Source organism: Cherax quadricarinatus, chromosome 28, assembly GCF_038502225.1.
Source record: "Cherax quadricarinatus isolate ZL_2023a chromosome 28, ASM3850222v1, whole genome shotgun sequence".
Lineage (NCBI taxonomy): Eukaryota > Metazoa > Arthropoda > Malacostraca > Decapoda > Parastacidae > Cherax > Cherax quadricarinatus.
In genome coordinates, this window is record NC_091319.1 from 36,598,447 (window position 1) to 36,615,940 (window position 17,494).

General features: G+C 41.7%; 1 long non-coding RNA gene across 1 annotated transcript in view; it reads right to left on the minus strand.

Moving 5' to 3' along the window:
• Nucleotides 1-16,516, minus strand: part of LOC138853345 (uncharacterized) — a 32,276-nt gene extending 15,760 nt beyond the window's left edge. Inside the window, exon 1 of the long non-coding RNA XR_011392551.1 lies at nucleotides 16,377-16,516. This is a non-coding gene — a long non-coding RNA (uncharacterized lncRNA). The remainder of the gene's footprint in view (nucleotides 1-16,376) is intronic.
• Between the last annotated feature and the right edge of the window lie 978 nt (nucleotides 16,517-17,494).

Here is a 17,494-nt window from a genome sequence, read left to right on the forward strand (position 1 = left end):
GCATGAGGATTTAATTAGAAAAATGCCAGCAACTAGTGATGAGAGTGAATTTAAGGCCAGCAAAGGTTGGTTTGAGAGATTTAAGAATCGTAGTGGCATACATAGTGTGATAAGGCATGGTGAGGCTGCCAGTTTGGACCAAAAAGCAGCTGAAAAATATGTGCAGGAATTCAAGGAGTACATAGACAGTGAAGAATTGAAACCTGAACAAGTGTTTAATTGTGACACTGATAATGTTATGAAACACTTTAGGAATGTCATAAAGGAACGGGAGGTACAGGCCTCTATGGACAGATATGTTGTGTGACAGAGGTCCAGTGACTCTCAAGCTGGTCCTAGTGGCATTAAAAGAAGAAGGGAAGTAACCCCGGAAAAGAACTTGACACCTCAAGTCCTAATGGAAGGGGATTCCCCTTCTAAACACTAACACCATCCACAGTCTCCCCTCCTCCCATCCCATCAATCATCACCAGATCTTCAATAAAGGTAAGTGTCATGTAATTGTACATGTCTTCTTCAGTTTGTGTGTATTAAAATTAATTTTTCATGTGGTAAAAAAAATTTTTTTCAATACTTTTGGGTGTCTTGCACGTATTAATTTGATTTCCATTATTTCTTATGAAGAAAATTAACTCGACTAACAATAATTTCGATTAACGATGAGCTCTCAGGAACGGATTAATATTGTTGGTCGAGGGTCCACTGTACTGTACTGGTAGTGGGTTTATGTCAATCATTTTTATATATTGTTTTGAACTATTTATAACATTTTTAGTTCAGTGGTCCCTCATTTTTCGTAATTAATCCTTTCCTGGAGCTGTTACTATAAACGAAATTTACGATTTACGAATCAATTTTCCCCATAAGAAATAATGTAAATACAATTAATCCGTTCCTGACACCCAGAAGTATTAAAACAAAAAAATTTTTTACATGAAATATGCATGTAGTACATAAACAATACAATGGGAAATGATGAATGAAACATTAACAGCATAACACTTACCTTTATTGGAGATTCTTCTTAGTGTATGGGAGACTGGAGGAGGAGAGAGAGTGGATTGTTTATAGTTTGGAAGGGGAATCCCCTTCCATCAACACCTCAGTACCAATTGCTTTTCTGGGGTTGCTTGTCTTCTCTGTTTCTTAATACCACTAGGACCACCTTGAGAGTCAATGGAGTCCTGTCTTACAAAATAACTGTGGAGAGAGCTCTGTTTCTGGCATCTCTTTAACACTTCCCTAAAATGGCCCAAGACTTTGTCACTGTACATGTTGCCAATATGGCTTGCAACAACCTTGTTAGGGTGATGTTTCTCCATAAAGTTTTCCATCTTACCTCACAAAGTAAAAATCTCTTTAATTTCTGAAGAAGGCACCTTCTTCCATCTCTCTTCCTCCTCCTCTGCAGCAAGATTCTGAGCTGCGATGTGTTGCTCTTCCTGCTGAAACTCTTGCAGCTCCTCAGTGGTGAGCTCTTCGTTGTGGTCTTCCACCAATTCTTCCACATCCTCCAAACTCACATCCAACCCCATGGAACTCCCCAGTGCCACAATTGATTTTACAACAGACATAGGCTCATCAGGGTCAGTCCCAAACCTTTCAAAATCCGTCTTGTCGACACAATCTGGCCACAATTTTCTCCAGGCAGAGTTCAAAGTCCTGGTAGTCACTCCCTCCCAAGCCATACCTATAAGGGTTATGCAATGGAGGATGCTGAAGTGTTCTCTCCAAAATTCCCTTAGGGTCAAGTGAGTGTCTGTGGTCACAGTCAAGCACCTATGAAACATTGCTTTTGTGTAGAGTTTTTTAAAGTTTGCAATGACCTGCTGGTCCATGGGCTGGAGGAGAGGAGTGGTATTCGGGGACAAGAACTTTACTGTGATGAACCCAAACTCCTCAAAAATTAGGTCATCCAAGTTTGGAGGATGAGCAGGTGCATTGTCCATTACTAGCAGGCACTTGAGATCCAATTTCTTTTCCAGGAGATACTCCTTCACACTAGGGCCAAACACTTCATTGAACCACTCGACGAAAATTTCCCTCGTGACCCATGCCTTACAATTAGAGTTCCAAAACACACACAATTTACTCTTCATAACATTGTTTTTCCTGAACACTCTGGGATTTTCTGAATGGTACACTAGTAATGGCATCACTTTGAAATCCCCACTAGCATTAGCACAGAACATTAGCGTCAGCCTGTCTTTCATAGGCTTGTGTCCTGGCACTGCCTTTTCCTCTTGTGTAATGAAGGTCCTCTTTGGCATTTTTTTCCAAAAGAGGCCTGTTTTGTCACAATTGAACCCTTGTTCAGGTTTCAGTCCTTCAGCCTCTATGTACTCCTGGAATTCATGCACATATTTCTCAGCCGCCTTGTGGTCCGAACTGGCAGCCTCACCATGCCTTACCACACTGTGTATGCCAGTACGGTTCTTAAATCTCTCAAACCAGCCTTTGCTGGCCTTAAATTCACTCATATCACCACTATTTGCAGGCAATTTCTTTACCAAATCTTCATGCAACTGCCTAGCCTTTTCACAAATAATCGAAGTCATAAGAGTATCTCCTGCTAATTGTTTCTCATTTATCCACACTAATAATAACTTCTCAACCTCTTCTAGTACTGGTGATCTCATTTTTGTCAGCATAGTTACTCCCTTTGCAACAACAGCATCCTTGATTTCCTTTTTCTTGGCCAATATGGAACATAAGGTTGTGTAGGGTTTCTTATACATCCTGGACAGTTCGGCCACACTTGTACCACTTTCATATTTTTCAATGATGGTTTTCTTAAATTCAATCGTATTTCTCACCTTCTTTACCACAGGCTTGGCACTAGGAGCTTTCTTTGAAGCCATGGTAGCTTATTTAGTACTTTCAAGCACTAAAATAAATGGAATATTATGAAATATTTCACTGGAGCACGTGAGGGGACCTTTGCTCACTGGTAAACAATGCCAGACTGGCTGTCGCCACGGCTCACGCCGTGGGTACGCGTCCCGGATGTTATGCAGGGTTCTCCATGACATCGTATGTACATATTAGTGGGGAAGTGTGCCATAATAATATGAATATTGTAGTTGTAAGGAATAATTTTATAATTCATAATGTGCTTTTGGAGGTACTGTAAAGTACTCTAACTATAATTATAAAGAATGGAGTTAGTGATTTATTTTCCAAGGATACTGGGTACGCAGAGTAAGCGTGGGGGGAGAGGTCACGTGACGTTAGGATGGCGGTAGAAGCTGGCGTCGGAGATGCTGTATATTTTAAGTTAAGTTTGCAATAATACACTCATTTTGTTTATCCAATTCAAGCCATAGGCTTTCATATGGCTTACCTGTATGTTAACCCAGGCACTGACATGGTCAGGGTGCTGTGGGATGAGTGATGAAGTAAGAAATGAGGTTTATGGTGCCATGACGGCCTGACGCTGACGAAGCCTAGTGTTATGGTGGCTGAACCTCCAGCCAGCTGTGTGTACCTTCATTTGGGCGTGTAGAATTAAGGTTTTTATGTTATGGTGATTAAATAGATATATTTTCCTAATTGGGATTTTTGCCTAACCCTCTGTTAACCAACCCCTTGAAGTAACACATACTGGTTTAGCGCTTTCTGTTTTTAACTGGGATAGCCCGGGGTGGCCGGTTTGGGCTTGAGATGTGTGTAACTTTTACCTTTGCCCTTAGACCAGGCTCAAGCCCCCAGCTATCCCACATTTTTGCGTAACATGGGGGCCTGTCCGGGAGAATTATCAAATTTTTGTGGTAATTCAAGTTTGCAACCTGGAAAGTCAATAATAATTCTTTACTGGGTTGGTCAGAGGAAACATTCACTATAACACTCACACTAAAATAATAATTTACCTTTGTTTGTAATATTGCTAGTTTTTAGGGTGTTATTATTAACTAATACCCTGTGAATAATTTACTTTTGTGTGTAATACTGCTAGTTTTTAGGGTGTTATTATTAACTAATACCCTGTGAATAATTTACTTTTGTGTGCAACATTGCTAGTTTTTAGGGTGTTATTATTAATTAATACCCTGTGAATAATTTCCCTTTCTGTATAATATTGCTGGTTTTAGGGTGTTATTATTAATTAATGCTCTATAAATCATTTACCTTTCTGTACCATATTGTTGATTTTTAGGATGTTAATAATACTTGATGTTTTGTGCATAATTTACCCTTGCAGGTACAATCTTGCTGATTTTTGGGAGGTTATGCTCACCTAAATTTCTGGAAATAATTTACCTTTGCAAGTGCAGTAGCTCTTTTATTTTTTTTTCTGCCAGGATTTTCTTTTTGTGTGCAGTTCTCTTTAATTTGAGGGAGTCACATGACAACTCCTTGTGAATATCCTACTTCAGTATATGTACCTTGCTGTGTGCTTTATTATTTTATATCAGTAAGTTCTGTGGCTGGTAGTAAGATTTGGTGCTATTATTTCCCAAAATGGCTGACACTGGTGAAAATTCTGTGGATGACATGCATTTGGAAGGTGACATTGAATCAAATCCCCATGATTGGGACCTGGATAAGGAAGTAGTAATTTTACAAATGAAATTAACCCTAGTTGCAGAAGAAAAGGAATGGTTAAGGATTGAGCGCACAAAGATCCAGGAACAGAGAGCCTTAGAGGAGCTTAGGGCTCAAGAAAGAGCAAAAGAGAGGCAGCTTGCTTCTCACCCAGACACAGACACAAGGGTAGATGTTTTTCATTTGGATAAAGCCATAAAATTTGTGCCCAAATTCCTAGAGAAAGACCCAGACCAGCTTTTTCTGTTATTTGAAAGTACGGCCAAATCCCAAGGTTGGCCGGAAAAGGAATGGGCGACATTAGCAAGAACCCAATTAGTTGGTAAAGGGTTACAGGCTATTAGTTCTTTAGAAGGATCTGCCTTTTCTGATTATCATAAGCTAAAAGAGGTAGTTTTACTGGCTTATCAAATGTTGCCGGAAAGGTACAGGCAGAAATTCAGAGGACTAAAGTTTCAGTCAGGGCAGTCTTTGGTGGAATATGGTAAGGAGAAGATGTCACTTCTAAATAGGTGGTGTCGCTCAAAGGGGGTGGTAGGCAATTATGAAGGTGTAATTACCTTAATTTTGTTAGAGGATCTTTTGAGAAATGTTCCTCCTGACCTTAAGGCATATCTTGAGGAGAAGGATCTTGATGATTTTAATAATGCTTTAGAGCTGGGTGACAGATTTTTAGCTAACCAAAAATTTGGTAGCAGTTACCACACCATACATACTAATAATGGTAAGTTTTCTCCACCCACAAATAGGAATAAGAAATTTCAGAAGTTTAAGCCACCCATTTATCAGCCTAATAACCACAAGGGTTTTAATAACCCTAATTTTCCAGTATCCACTCGAGGAGGTTTTAAGTCAGTTGTCACAGGTCCAGGACTACAAGGAACAGGTGGGACGAGCCCAGTTTCCCAAGATCATGGGCCCCAGCCTATGTCAAACAGGCAGGGGGCCTTTAAACCATATTACTGTACTTATTGTCATAAACAGGGCCATCTGCAGCCGTATTGCAAGAAGATGCGTAGAGATCAGGCGCTTGCTGGAGTTTCTAAGGTAGATACACCAGGTACCTACATGGTAGCTAATATTGAAGCACCACCTCCGGGAATGTCAGGTACCTCAGCAGGTTTGGACCCTCGGATGAAGGTCTTTACAAGCAAGTCCACCGTGGCCTTACACCAAAATGAAGGTAGGGTAACAGGTGTTCTATCTTTGAGGGACACTGGTAGCACATACACTTTGCTTCGTAGGGGCATACTGCCAGTGTCGGATGACACATACACTGGGTTAGACGTTTTGCTCAAAGGAATTACAGGATGCCCTGTCAAGACTCCAGTGCACAGGTTATGGGTGGAGTCTGCATACCAGTGTGGTTACTTAGCTGTAGGTATCACAGAGGATATACCTTGTGCAGGGGTTGACCTACTCTTAGGCAATAATGTCATGGGTTGTCTTGAAAGTGAGGAACCTCTGGTTTGGAGGGACCCAGCCTCACAGAGTTGGGAGGAAAAAGCTAGGGTTACATTGCCCGAGTTATTTCCGTTGTGTGCAGTAACCAGGAAAATGTCAAAAGAGAAGAGGGCAGTTTCTCGCTGTGACTCGTGAGATCCTGGGGATGATTTGGGTTTGGGAAATCTATTCCTCGAGCCTAGCCTGCAGTTGGCTCGGGGTTGTGATGAACCATCCCAGGCAAGACCCTGTTTGAGTGGGGGTCTTGGAGCTGGTATAGGGGGGGCGACTCCTACTCGTGAGCAGCTGATCGAGGCCCAGGGGTGTGACGACACCCTACAAGCTATTCGGTCATCTGCTGTTACCGAGGAAGAGGCCTCTCAACTAACTAACTGTTTTTTTTTTGCAGACGGTATTTTAATGCGAAAGACCTTATCGGATGCGACATCTAATGATGGAGCATGGCAGGCACTCTACCAAGTGGTGGTGCCGGAACCATTTAGATATCAGGTTTTGCGTTTGGCCCACGATGTTCCCATGGGAGGACATTTAGGTGTTAAAAAGACTATGGGCAAGATTTCTAAACATTTTTACTGGCCCCAGGTATGGGAATCAGTGGGTAAGTATGTAGAATCATGCCCAGTTTGCCAAAGAATAGGAAAACCTAATCAAGGAATTAAACCTGCCCCTCTTAACCCTATAACAGTTGCCGGAGAACCTTTTAGCAGGCTCGTGGTGGATTGTGTGGGGCCGCTACCCAGGACCAAGATGGGAAACCAGTACTTACTATTATTTGTTCCTCTACCAGATTTCCGGAGGCCATTCCACTACGTAAGATTACCACACGTGTAGTCTTGAGAGCACTGGTGAAATTTTTTACGCAGGTCGGGATCCCTAAGGAAATTCAAACAGATCAGGGGTCAAATTTTACATCTAAACATTTTCGCACAGTTTTGGGGGAGTTTAATATTAAAATGACGACCTCCACTGCCTATCACCCAGAGAGTCAAGGAGTTGTGGAGCGGTTTCACCAGTCTCTCAAAACTATGCTGCGAGCTTATTGTGCCCAGTGCCAGAAGGACTGGGATGAGGGTATCCCCCTCCTTTTATTTGCCGTGAGGGACAGCACTCAGGACTCATTACGCTATAGTCCTTTCGAACTGATCTATGGTCACCAGGTAAGGGGACCACTGATGATTTTGAAGGATTACTGGCTTGGTGAAGATTGTGATGCTGCCCCCTCGGAGGATTTTCTCGCTTTCAGAGACCGTTTGGCTCACATGAAGCATCTGGCGGCTGCGAACCTGCACATCAGCCAAACCAAGATGAAGAAACAATTTGACCGCAAGGCCGTGCCTCGTACCTTTGAAGTAGGAGAGGAGGTACTAGCATTGGAGCCGGTGCCTGGTAATGCCTTAAAAGCAAAGTTCAGTGGGCCGTACAAGGTCGTGGAAAAGGTCACGGATCAAAATTACAGAATTCACACACCTGGGCGACGGAAGTCTGAACGGATGGTACATATAAACAGGCTGAAACGGTACCACCAAAGAGGTGTGGCATGTGTAAATATAGTAGGTGACCCAAGGGTGGACACTGATGCACGGGGGGCAACAGATGTACACCTTAGTAACAGGGCATTGTTAAAAGATCCTTCACAATGTATGTTAGGTCTTAGTAAGGAAAGGGTTGCTGAGATGGTTCAGCTTCTCGGGAATTTTGAGGATTTGTTTGGGGATATCCCTCGTGTAAGCAAGCTAAAGCCCCATGATATAGATGTAAGGGAAGCTGAACTAATTCGGCAGGTCCCTTACAGAATGAACCCACAAAAGAGAAAAAGTATGGAGAAGGAGGTGAAATTTTTACTTGACAATGATTTAATAATACCAAGCGAGAGTGAGTGGGCATCCCCCTGTCTGATGGTTCCCAAACCAGATGGCACCATGAGGATGTGCACTGACTACCGTAAGGTTAATTTAATAAGTAAGGCTGATTGTTTTCCTCTTCCTAGAATGGATGATGTCATTGATGCAGTGGGGGGAGCTAAATATGTAAGTAAGTTAGACCTGTTGAAGGGTTATTACCAGATACCTTTAACCCCACGTGCCAGTGACATCTCTGCTTTTGTAACGCCGGATGGGCTTTTTCAGTACTAAGTTCTCCCCTTTGGGCTTCGTAATGCACCCTCCTGTTTTCAACGCAGAATGCAGGAGGTTATACGTGGCCTAAAGGGCGTGAGGTGTTATATTGATGACCTGGTTATTTTTAGCGACTGTTGGTCAGAGCATGTAAGGCAGCTTCGATAGCTTTTCTCTAGGCTCGCTGGTGCTCAGCTCACAGTTAATTTGGCAAAGAGTGTTTTCGGGCAAGCCCAGGTAACTTTTCTAGGACATGTTATTGGCCAGGGGAAGGTGGCCCCAGTGAATGCCAAGGTGGAGGCTATAGACAATTATCCTGTGCCAAAGACCCGGAAGGAGGTTATGCGTTTTGTGGGCATGGTAACATTTTATAGAAAGTTCTGTCCAAATTTGTCAAAGGTGATCTCTCCACTCACTGACCTGACTAGCCCCAAGTGTACATTTGTGTGGGATATGAAGTGTCAGAGGGCATTTGAACATGTAAAAGCTTTGCTTACAAGTGCTCCGGTGCTGGCTAGTCCTAATTTCACATTGCCATTTTCTCTACAAGTAGATGCCAGTGATACTGGTGTTGGGGCTGTACTACTGCAAGAAGTGGAGGGACAATTGTTGCCAGTCAGCTACTTTTCGGCAAAACTTAAGAAACACCAGCAGCACTATGCCACCATAGAAAAGGAGGCTCTTGCTTTAGTGTTAGCAGTGCAACATTTTGAGGTTTATGTCTCCTCCTCAGTTCACCCTATAACTGTGTATAGTGACCATAATCCCTTACGTTTCCTTCACTTAATGAGGAACCACAATCAGAGACTTACGAGGTGGGCCTTGTTTCTCCAACCTCTTAATCTGGTGATTCATTATGTGAAGGGAGCGGAGAATGTGGTTGCTGATGCCTTGTCTCGTGTTTAAAGTGCACAATGTAGTGTATAGATCACTTATCTATTCTTATTTTGCAGTGATTTGCGGTAGACGAGTAGATGGAACTCTGGGCCACCCAAAGGAGAAGGGCAGGTTGAGCTGGAGCTGGAGGTATCAGGATTCCCTAGTGTGTGTGTATTTAGGGGGGTAGTCACATCAAAGACCATGCCTAGGTAAGGTATGCTACGTTTTTTAGGTGTTGGCTGGAATGCCTCGCCTCTGTTTTATGTTGGTATAGGGACTGTTGGACCTAATGTTTTAGTGAATGTGGGGCTGGCGGTGATGCCCTCCACTGTTTGGGTCATGTCTTTTGATCCGAGGTGTTTTGGTTCTCCAGGACTCTTTTTCAATTTTTCCTTTTTGGATCACCACTGGGGTGACTCCAGGGTCCTTGGAATGACATGTAGGTTGCGGCCTGGGAGGTCCACCTTTTTGGGGTCTTCAGTGATGACTCCAGGGTTTTACGGCCGCAGTCCCACCAACAAGATTGATGTGCCTATCCACCCGTTGTTTTTAGAGGCCTGAGATTTTCCCCTCTCCTGTGCTCTCCTGATTCTCGCAGAGGTGTGTCATGGGGAACCAGTTTTGTTTACTAAAGATTGCTGTGAGATGGGAGTGATAATGTGATGTTGTTTTCTCCGTAGAATTTAACATGTAACATATGTTTTTCTTTTCTTTGAACTCCTGGAAAATGTACTTACTGTTTAAAAGCTTTTTTGGTGGCACCTACAGTTTGGTCTGCCTTGCAACATACTGAACTTTGGTGTTACTTCATTAAACGGCATTCCTCAGGGGCACTTTTGTACAAAGTTTACTTGCTTGTTTATAAGTTTGCTTGATGTAATTTAGGTAAAATGCATCAACGCCAGCGCCTGGCCAGCGCTGTGTTGTAATGGTGCCTTTTCCTAAAACAGCTGTCTAAGAGTGTGACTGTGAGCTCGTTGGACATGGAACTTGATCACTTTTATGTTCGACGAGTTTCATATGTCTGCACTCTAGTACCTCAGTTTGTAAATATTGCATATTTGTAGTACCAAAAGACCGTGATTGTATGGTGGTCATTCCCCAGTTATCATTTTGCCAGTTGCCTCAGACCTTAATGTGGGGCTTATTTTCATTATAGAATAATAAGAAAATATTATAACCTTTATATTATAATAATAAGGTAAAAGGATCCCAATGGAAATAAGTCACTCTGTCTGACTTTTTTGGGTTATCCCAGGTTATCCCAGGTTCTCTACACATATGCTGCTATGTATGATAATTCTATCTAACTGTATTTGTGTATACCTGAATAAACTTACTTACTTACTAACTTAACAACAACAAGTCTAGTGTAACAACAAGTCAGGTCTAACAACAACAGTCTGGTCTAACAACAAGAGTCTGGGCTAACAAAAACAGTTTGGTAAAGCAAGAAATCTGGTCTAATAACAACAGTCTGGGAAAACAACAACAGTGTGGTCTAACAACAATAGTGTGGTCTAACAACAACAGTCTGGTCTAACAACAATAGTTTAGTCTATCAACAACAGTTTGGGCTAACAACAGCAGTCTGGTCTAACAAGTCCGGTATGTGGTGCAGCACTGACTGTGATGTAGCACTGTGACTGTGATGTTGCACTGTGACTGATGTAGCACTGTGACTGATGTAGCACTGTGACTGATGTAGCACTGTGACTGATGTAGCACTGTGACTGTGATGTTGCACTGTGACTGATGTAGCACTGTGACTGTGATGTAGCACTGTGACTGATGTAGCACTGTGACTGTGATGTTGCACTGTGACTGATGTAGCACTGTGACTGTGATGTAGCACTGTGACTGATGTAGCACTGTGACTGTGATGTTGCACTGTGACTGATGTAGCACTGTGACTGTGATGTTGCACTGTGACTGTGATGTAGCACTGTGACTGTGATGTAGCACTGTGACTGTGATGTAGCACTGTGACTGATGTAGCACTGTGACTGATGTAGCACTGTGACTGATGTAGCACTGTGACTGTGATGTAGCACTGTGACTGTGATGTTGCACTGTGACTGTGATGTTGCACTGTGACTGTGATGTAGCACTGTGACTGTGATGTTCCACTGTGACTGATGTTGCACTGTGACTGTGATGTTGCACTGTGACTGTGATGTTCCACTGTGACTGTGATGTTCCACTGTGACTGTGATGTTGCACTGTGTCTATGATGTAGCACTGTGACTGTGATGTTCCACTGTGACTGTGATGTAGCACTGTGTCTATGATGTAGCACTGTGACTGTGATGTAGCACTGTGACTGTGATGTAGCACTGTGTCTATGATGTTGCACTGTGACTGTGATGTTCCACTGTGACTGTGATGTAGCACTGTGACTGTGATGTTCCACTGTGACTGTGATGTTCCACTGTGACTGTGATGTTGCACTGTGTCTATGATGTAGCACTGTGACTGTGATGTTCCACTGTGACTGTGATGTAGCACTGTGACTGTGATGTAGCACTGTGACTGTGATGTTCCACTGTGACTGTGATGTTCCACTGTGACTGTGATGTTGCACTGTGTCTATGATGTAGCACTGTGACTGTGATGTTCCACTGTGACTGTGATGTAGCACTGTGTCTATGATGTAGCACTGTGACTGTGATGTAGCACTGTGACTGTGATGTAGCACTGTGTCTATGATGTTGCACTGTGACTGTGATGTTCCACTGTGACTGTGATGTAGCACTGTGTCTATGATGTTGCACTGTGACTGTGATGTAGCACTGTGACTGTGATGTTCCACTGTGACTGTGATGTTGCACTGTGACTGTGATGTTGCACTGTGACTGTGATGTTCCACTGTGACTGTGATGTTGCACTGTGTCTATGATGTAGCACTGTGACTGTGATGTAGCACTGTGTCTATGATGTAGCACTGTGACTGTGATGTTCCACTGTGACTGTGATGTTGCACTGTGACTGTGATGTAGCACTGTGTCTATGATGTAGCACTGTGACTGTGATGTAGCACTGTGTCTATGATGTAGCACTGTGACTGTGATGTAGCACTGTGTATATGATGTAGCACTGTGACTGTGATGTTCCACTGTGACTGTGATGTTGCACTGTGTCTATGATGTAGCACTGTGACTGTGATGTAGCACTGTGTCTATGATGTAGCACTGTGACTGTGATGTTCCACTGTGACTGTGATGTTGCACTGTGTCTATGATGTAGCACTGTGACTGTGATGTAGCACTGTGTCTATGATGTTGCACTGTGACTGTGATGTAGCACTGTGTCTATGATGTAGCACTGTGACTGTGATGTAGCACTGTGTCTATGATGTTGCACTGTGACTGTGATGTAGCACTGTGACTGTGATGTAGCACTGTGTCTATGATGTTGCACTGTGACTGTGATGTAGCACTGTGTCTATGATGTAGCACTGTGACTGTGATGTAGCACTGTGACTGTGATGTAGCACTGTGACTGTGATGTAGCACTGTGTCTATGATGTTGCACTGTGACTGTGATGTAGCACTGTGACTGTGATGTAGCACTGTGACTGTGATGTAGCACTGTGACTGTGATGTAGCACTGTGACTGATGATGCAATGTGTCTATGATGTTGCACTGTGATGTAACACTGTGATATAACACTGTGATATAACACTGTGTTGTAACACTGTGATATAACACTGTGATATAACACTGTGATATAATACTGTGATATAACACTGTGATATAACACTGTGATATAACACTGTGATGTAACACTGTGATATAACACTGTGATGTAACACTGTGATGTAACACTGTGATATAACACTGATTTAACACTGTGATGTGACACTGTGATATAACACTGTGATGTAACACTGTGATGTAACACTGTGATATAACACTGTGATATAACACTGTGATGTAACACTGTGATATAACACTGTGTTGTAACACTGTGATATAACACTGTGATATAACACTGTGATGTAACACTGTGATATAACACTGTGATATAACACTGTGATGTAACACTGTGATGTAACACTGTGATGTAACACTGTGATATAACACTGTGATATAACACTGTGATGTAACACTGTGATATAACACTGTGTTGTAACACTGTTGTAACACTGTGATATAACACTGTGATGTAACACTGTGATATAACACTGTGATATAACACTGTGATATAATACTGTGATATAACACTGTGATATAACACTGTGATGTAACACTGATGTAACACTGTGATATACCACTTTGATGTAACACTGTGATGTAACACTGTGATGTAACACTGTGATATAACACTGATTTAACACTGTGATGTGACACTGTGATGCAACACTGATATAACACTGTAATGTAACACTGTGATATAACACTGTGATACAACACTGATATGACACTGTGATGTAACACTGATGTAACACTGATGTAACACTGATATAACACTGTGATGTAACACTGATGTAACACTGTGATGTAACACTGTGATGTAACACTATGATGTAACACTCTGATGTAACACTGTGATCTAACACTGATGTAACACTGTGATTTAACACTGTGATGTAACACTGTGATGTAACACTGTCATGTAACACTGATGTAACACTGTGATGTAACACTGTGATCTAATACTGATGTAACACTGTGATGTAACACTGTGATGTAACACTCATGTAACACTGATGTAACACTGTGATCTAACACTGATGCAACACTGTGATGTAAAACTGTGATGTAACACTGTGATGTAACACTGTGATGTAACACTGTGATCTAACACTGATGTAACACTGTGACGTAACACTGTGATGTAACACTGTGATGTAACACTGTGATGTAACACTGTGACGTAACACTGTGATGTAACACTGTGATGTAACACTATGATGTAACACTCTGATGTAACACTGTGATCTAACACTGATGTAACACTGTGATTTAACACTGTGATGTAACACTGTGATGTAACACTGTCATGTAACACTGATGTAACACTGTCATGTAACACTGTGATCTAATACTGATGTAACACTGTGATGTAACACTCATGTAACACTGATGTAACACTGTGATCTAACACTGATGCAACACTGTGATGTAACACTGTGATGTAACACTGTGATGTAACACTGTGATGTAACACTGTGATCTAACACTGATGTAACACTGTGACGTAACACTGTGATGTAACACTGTGATGTAACACTGTGATGTAACACTGTGACGTAACACTGTGATGTAACACTGTGATGTAACACTGTGATGTAACACTGTGACGTAACACTGTGATGTAACACTGTGATGTAACACTGTGATGTAACACTGTGATGTAACACTGTGATGTAACACAGTGATGTAACACTCATGTAACACTGATGTAACACTGTGATGTAACACTGTGATCTAGCACTGATGCAACACTGTGATGTAACACTGTGATGTAACACTGTGATGTAACACTGTGATGTAACATTGATGTAACACTGTGATGTAACACTGTGATGTAACAATGTGATGTAACACTGATGTAACACTGTGATGGAACACTGTGATGTAACACTGTGATGTAACACTGTGATGTAACACTGTGATGTAACACTGTGATATAACACTATGATGTAACACTGTGATGTAACACTGTGATATAACACTATGATGTAACACTGTGATGTAACACTGTGATGTAACATTGATGTAACACTGTGATGTAACACTGTGATGTAACAATGTGATGTAACACTGATGTAACACTGTGATATAACACTGAAGTAACACTGTGATGCAACACTGTGATGTAACACTGTGATGTAACACTGTGATATAACACTGTGATATAACACTATGATGTAACACTGTGATATAACTGATGTAACACTGTGATGTAACACTGTGATGTAACACTGTGATGTAACACTATGATGTAACACTGATATAACACTATGATGTAACACTGTGATATAACACTGTGATATAACTGATGTAACACTGTGATGTAACACTGTGATGTAACACTGATATAACTGATGTAACACTGTGATATAACTGATGTAACACTGTGATGTAACACTGTGATGTAACACTGTGATATAACTGATGTAACACTGTGATGTAACACTGTGATGTAACACTATGATGTAACACTGTGATATAACACTATGATGTAACACTGTGATATAACACTGTGATATAACTGATGTAACACTGTGATGTAACCCTATAATGTAACACTGTGATATAACACTATGATGTAACACTGTGATACAACACTGATATAACACTGATGTAACACTGTGATGTAACACTGTGATGTAGCACTGTGATGTAACACTGTGATGTAACTGTGATGTAACACTGTGATGTAACTGTGATGTAACTCTGTGATGTAACACTGATGTAACACTGTGATATAACTCTGTGATGTAACACTGTGATGTAATACTGTGATGTAACACTGATGTAACACTGTGATGTAACACTGTGATGTAACACTGTGATGTAACACTGATGTAACACTGTGATGTAACACTGTGATGTAACACTGTGATGTAACACTATGATGTAGCACTGTGATGTAACACTGATGTAACACTGTGATGTAACACTGATGTAACACTGTGATGTAACACTATGATGTAACACTGTGATGTAACACTGTGATGTAACAATGTGATGTAACACTGATGTAACACTGTGATGTAACACTGTGATGTAACACTGTGATATAACACTGTGATATAACACTGATGTAACACTATGATGTAACGCTGTGATATAACACTGATGTAACACTATGATGTAACACTGTGATATAACACTGATGTAACACTGTGATGTAACGCTGTGATATAACACTGTGATATAACACTGATGTAACACTGTGATGTAACACTGTGATGTAACTGTGATGTAACACTGTGATGTAACACTGTGATGTAACTGTGATGTAACACTGTGATGTAACTGTGATGTAACTCTGTGATGTAACACTGTGATGTAACACTATGATGTAACACTGATATAACACTATGATGTAACACTGTGATGTAACACTGTGATGTAACACTGTGATGTAACACTATGATGTAACACTGTGATGTAACACTATGATGTAACACTGTGATGTAACACTATGATGTAACACTGTGATGTAACACTATGATGTAACACTATGATGTAACACTGTGATGTAACACTGTGATGTAACGCTGTGATATAACACTGTGATATAACACTGATGTAACACTATGATGTAACACTGTGATGTAGCACTGTGATGTAATACTGTGATGTAACACTATGATGTAACACTATGATGTAACACTGTGATGTAACACTGTAACTTACGAGAGGTTAATTCTGGTCATGTTCCTCAGAGTTGAGAATTTTTTTCTTTCTTTCTGTGTTTGGGTTTATCAGGGCCACTGACAGCGTAAGCCGTATCGAACCCGACTTCTAGATGGCAGCAGCAAGATCTATTGCCCAAACCTGGACCTTGAAAGAAAAGGAACAAGAGTTACTTTGTAAAGATAGAAACTTGAAGTTTCCCATTAGATCCGGTGGACGCCCTTGTCAAGTCCCAGCCGCTCGGGATGCACACACCCTTACTCTTAGCTGGCTAAGAGTAAGCCGATGACCAGGTGTCCCCCTGTAAAGTGTCCGACATCTAGGCCACCAGTACACACTCAACGTGTCCAGGCCACCAGTACACACACAAGGTGTCATTAAGCCACCAGTACACACACTAGGTGTCTAGGCCATCAGTATACACGCTAGATGTCTAGGCCACCGTTACACACACTAGATGTCTAGGCCACCAGTAAACACACTAGATGTCTAGGCCACCAGTACACACACTAGATGTCTAGGCTACCAGTACACACACTAGATGTCTGGGCCACCAGTACACACATTAGGTGTCTAGGCCACCAGTACACACAGAAGGCATCATTAAACCACCAGTACACACACTAGGTGTTAGTTTAATGTCTATTATGCACCCCATACCCATCCTGTGGGTGGTAGTCAAAAGATTACAGTGGTACATAATGGGTCCAGGGACTGGACTCCAAAGTTTTGATAGCTGAGCAAGTTACAAGGTAATGAACTAGATCTGGTCAAAATTATGACCAAGTAACAAAAGTAATGAGCCAGGTACAGCTGGTCACACTAATGACTAATTATAAAGGTAATGAATCATAAACACGTTAATCATAAGAAGTTACAAAGGTAATGAGCTCCAGGTTGAGCTGGTCACAATCATGGCAGGTTTCAAAGGTAATGAATCATAAACACGTTAACACATGGTTACAATTATGAACAGATTACAGAGTAATGAGCAGTTAACAAACATTGTAGGGAATTCATCCTTTGCCCCAACAACAAGATGTTGCTAGGTGCCTGTCCCTCCACGGCAGGACAGCCAGACAGCCATTGCAAACAGCAGCAGGTTGCGCCAGGAACTG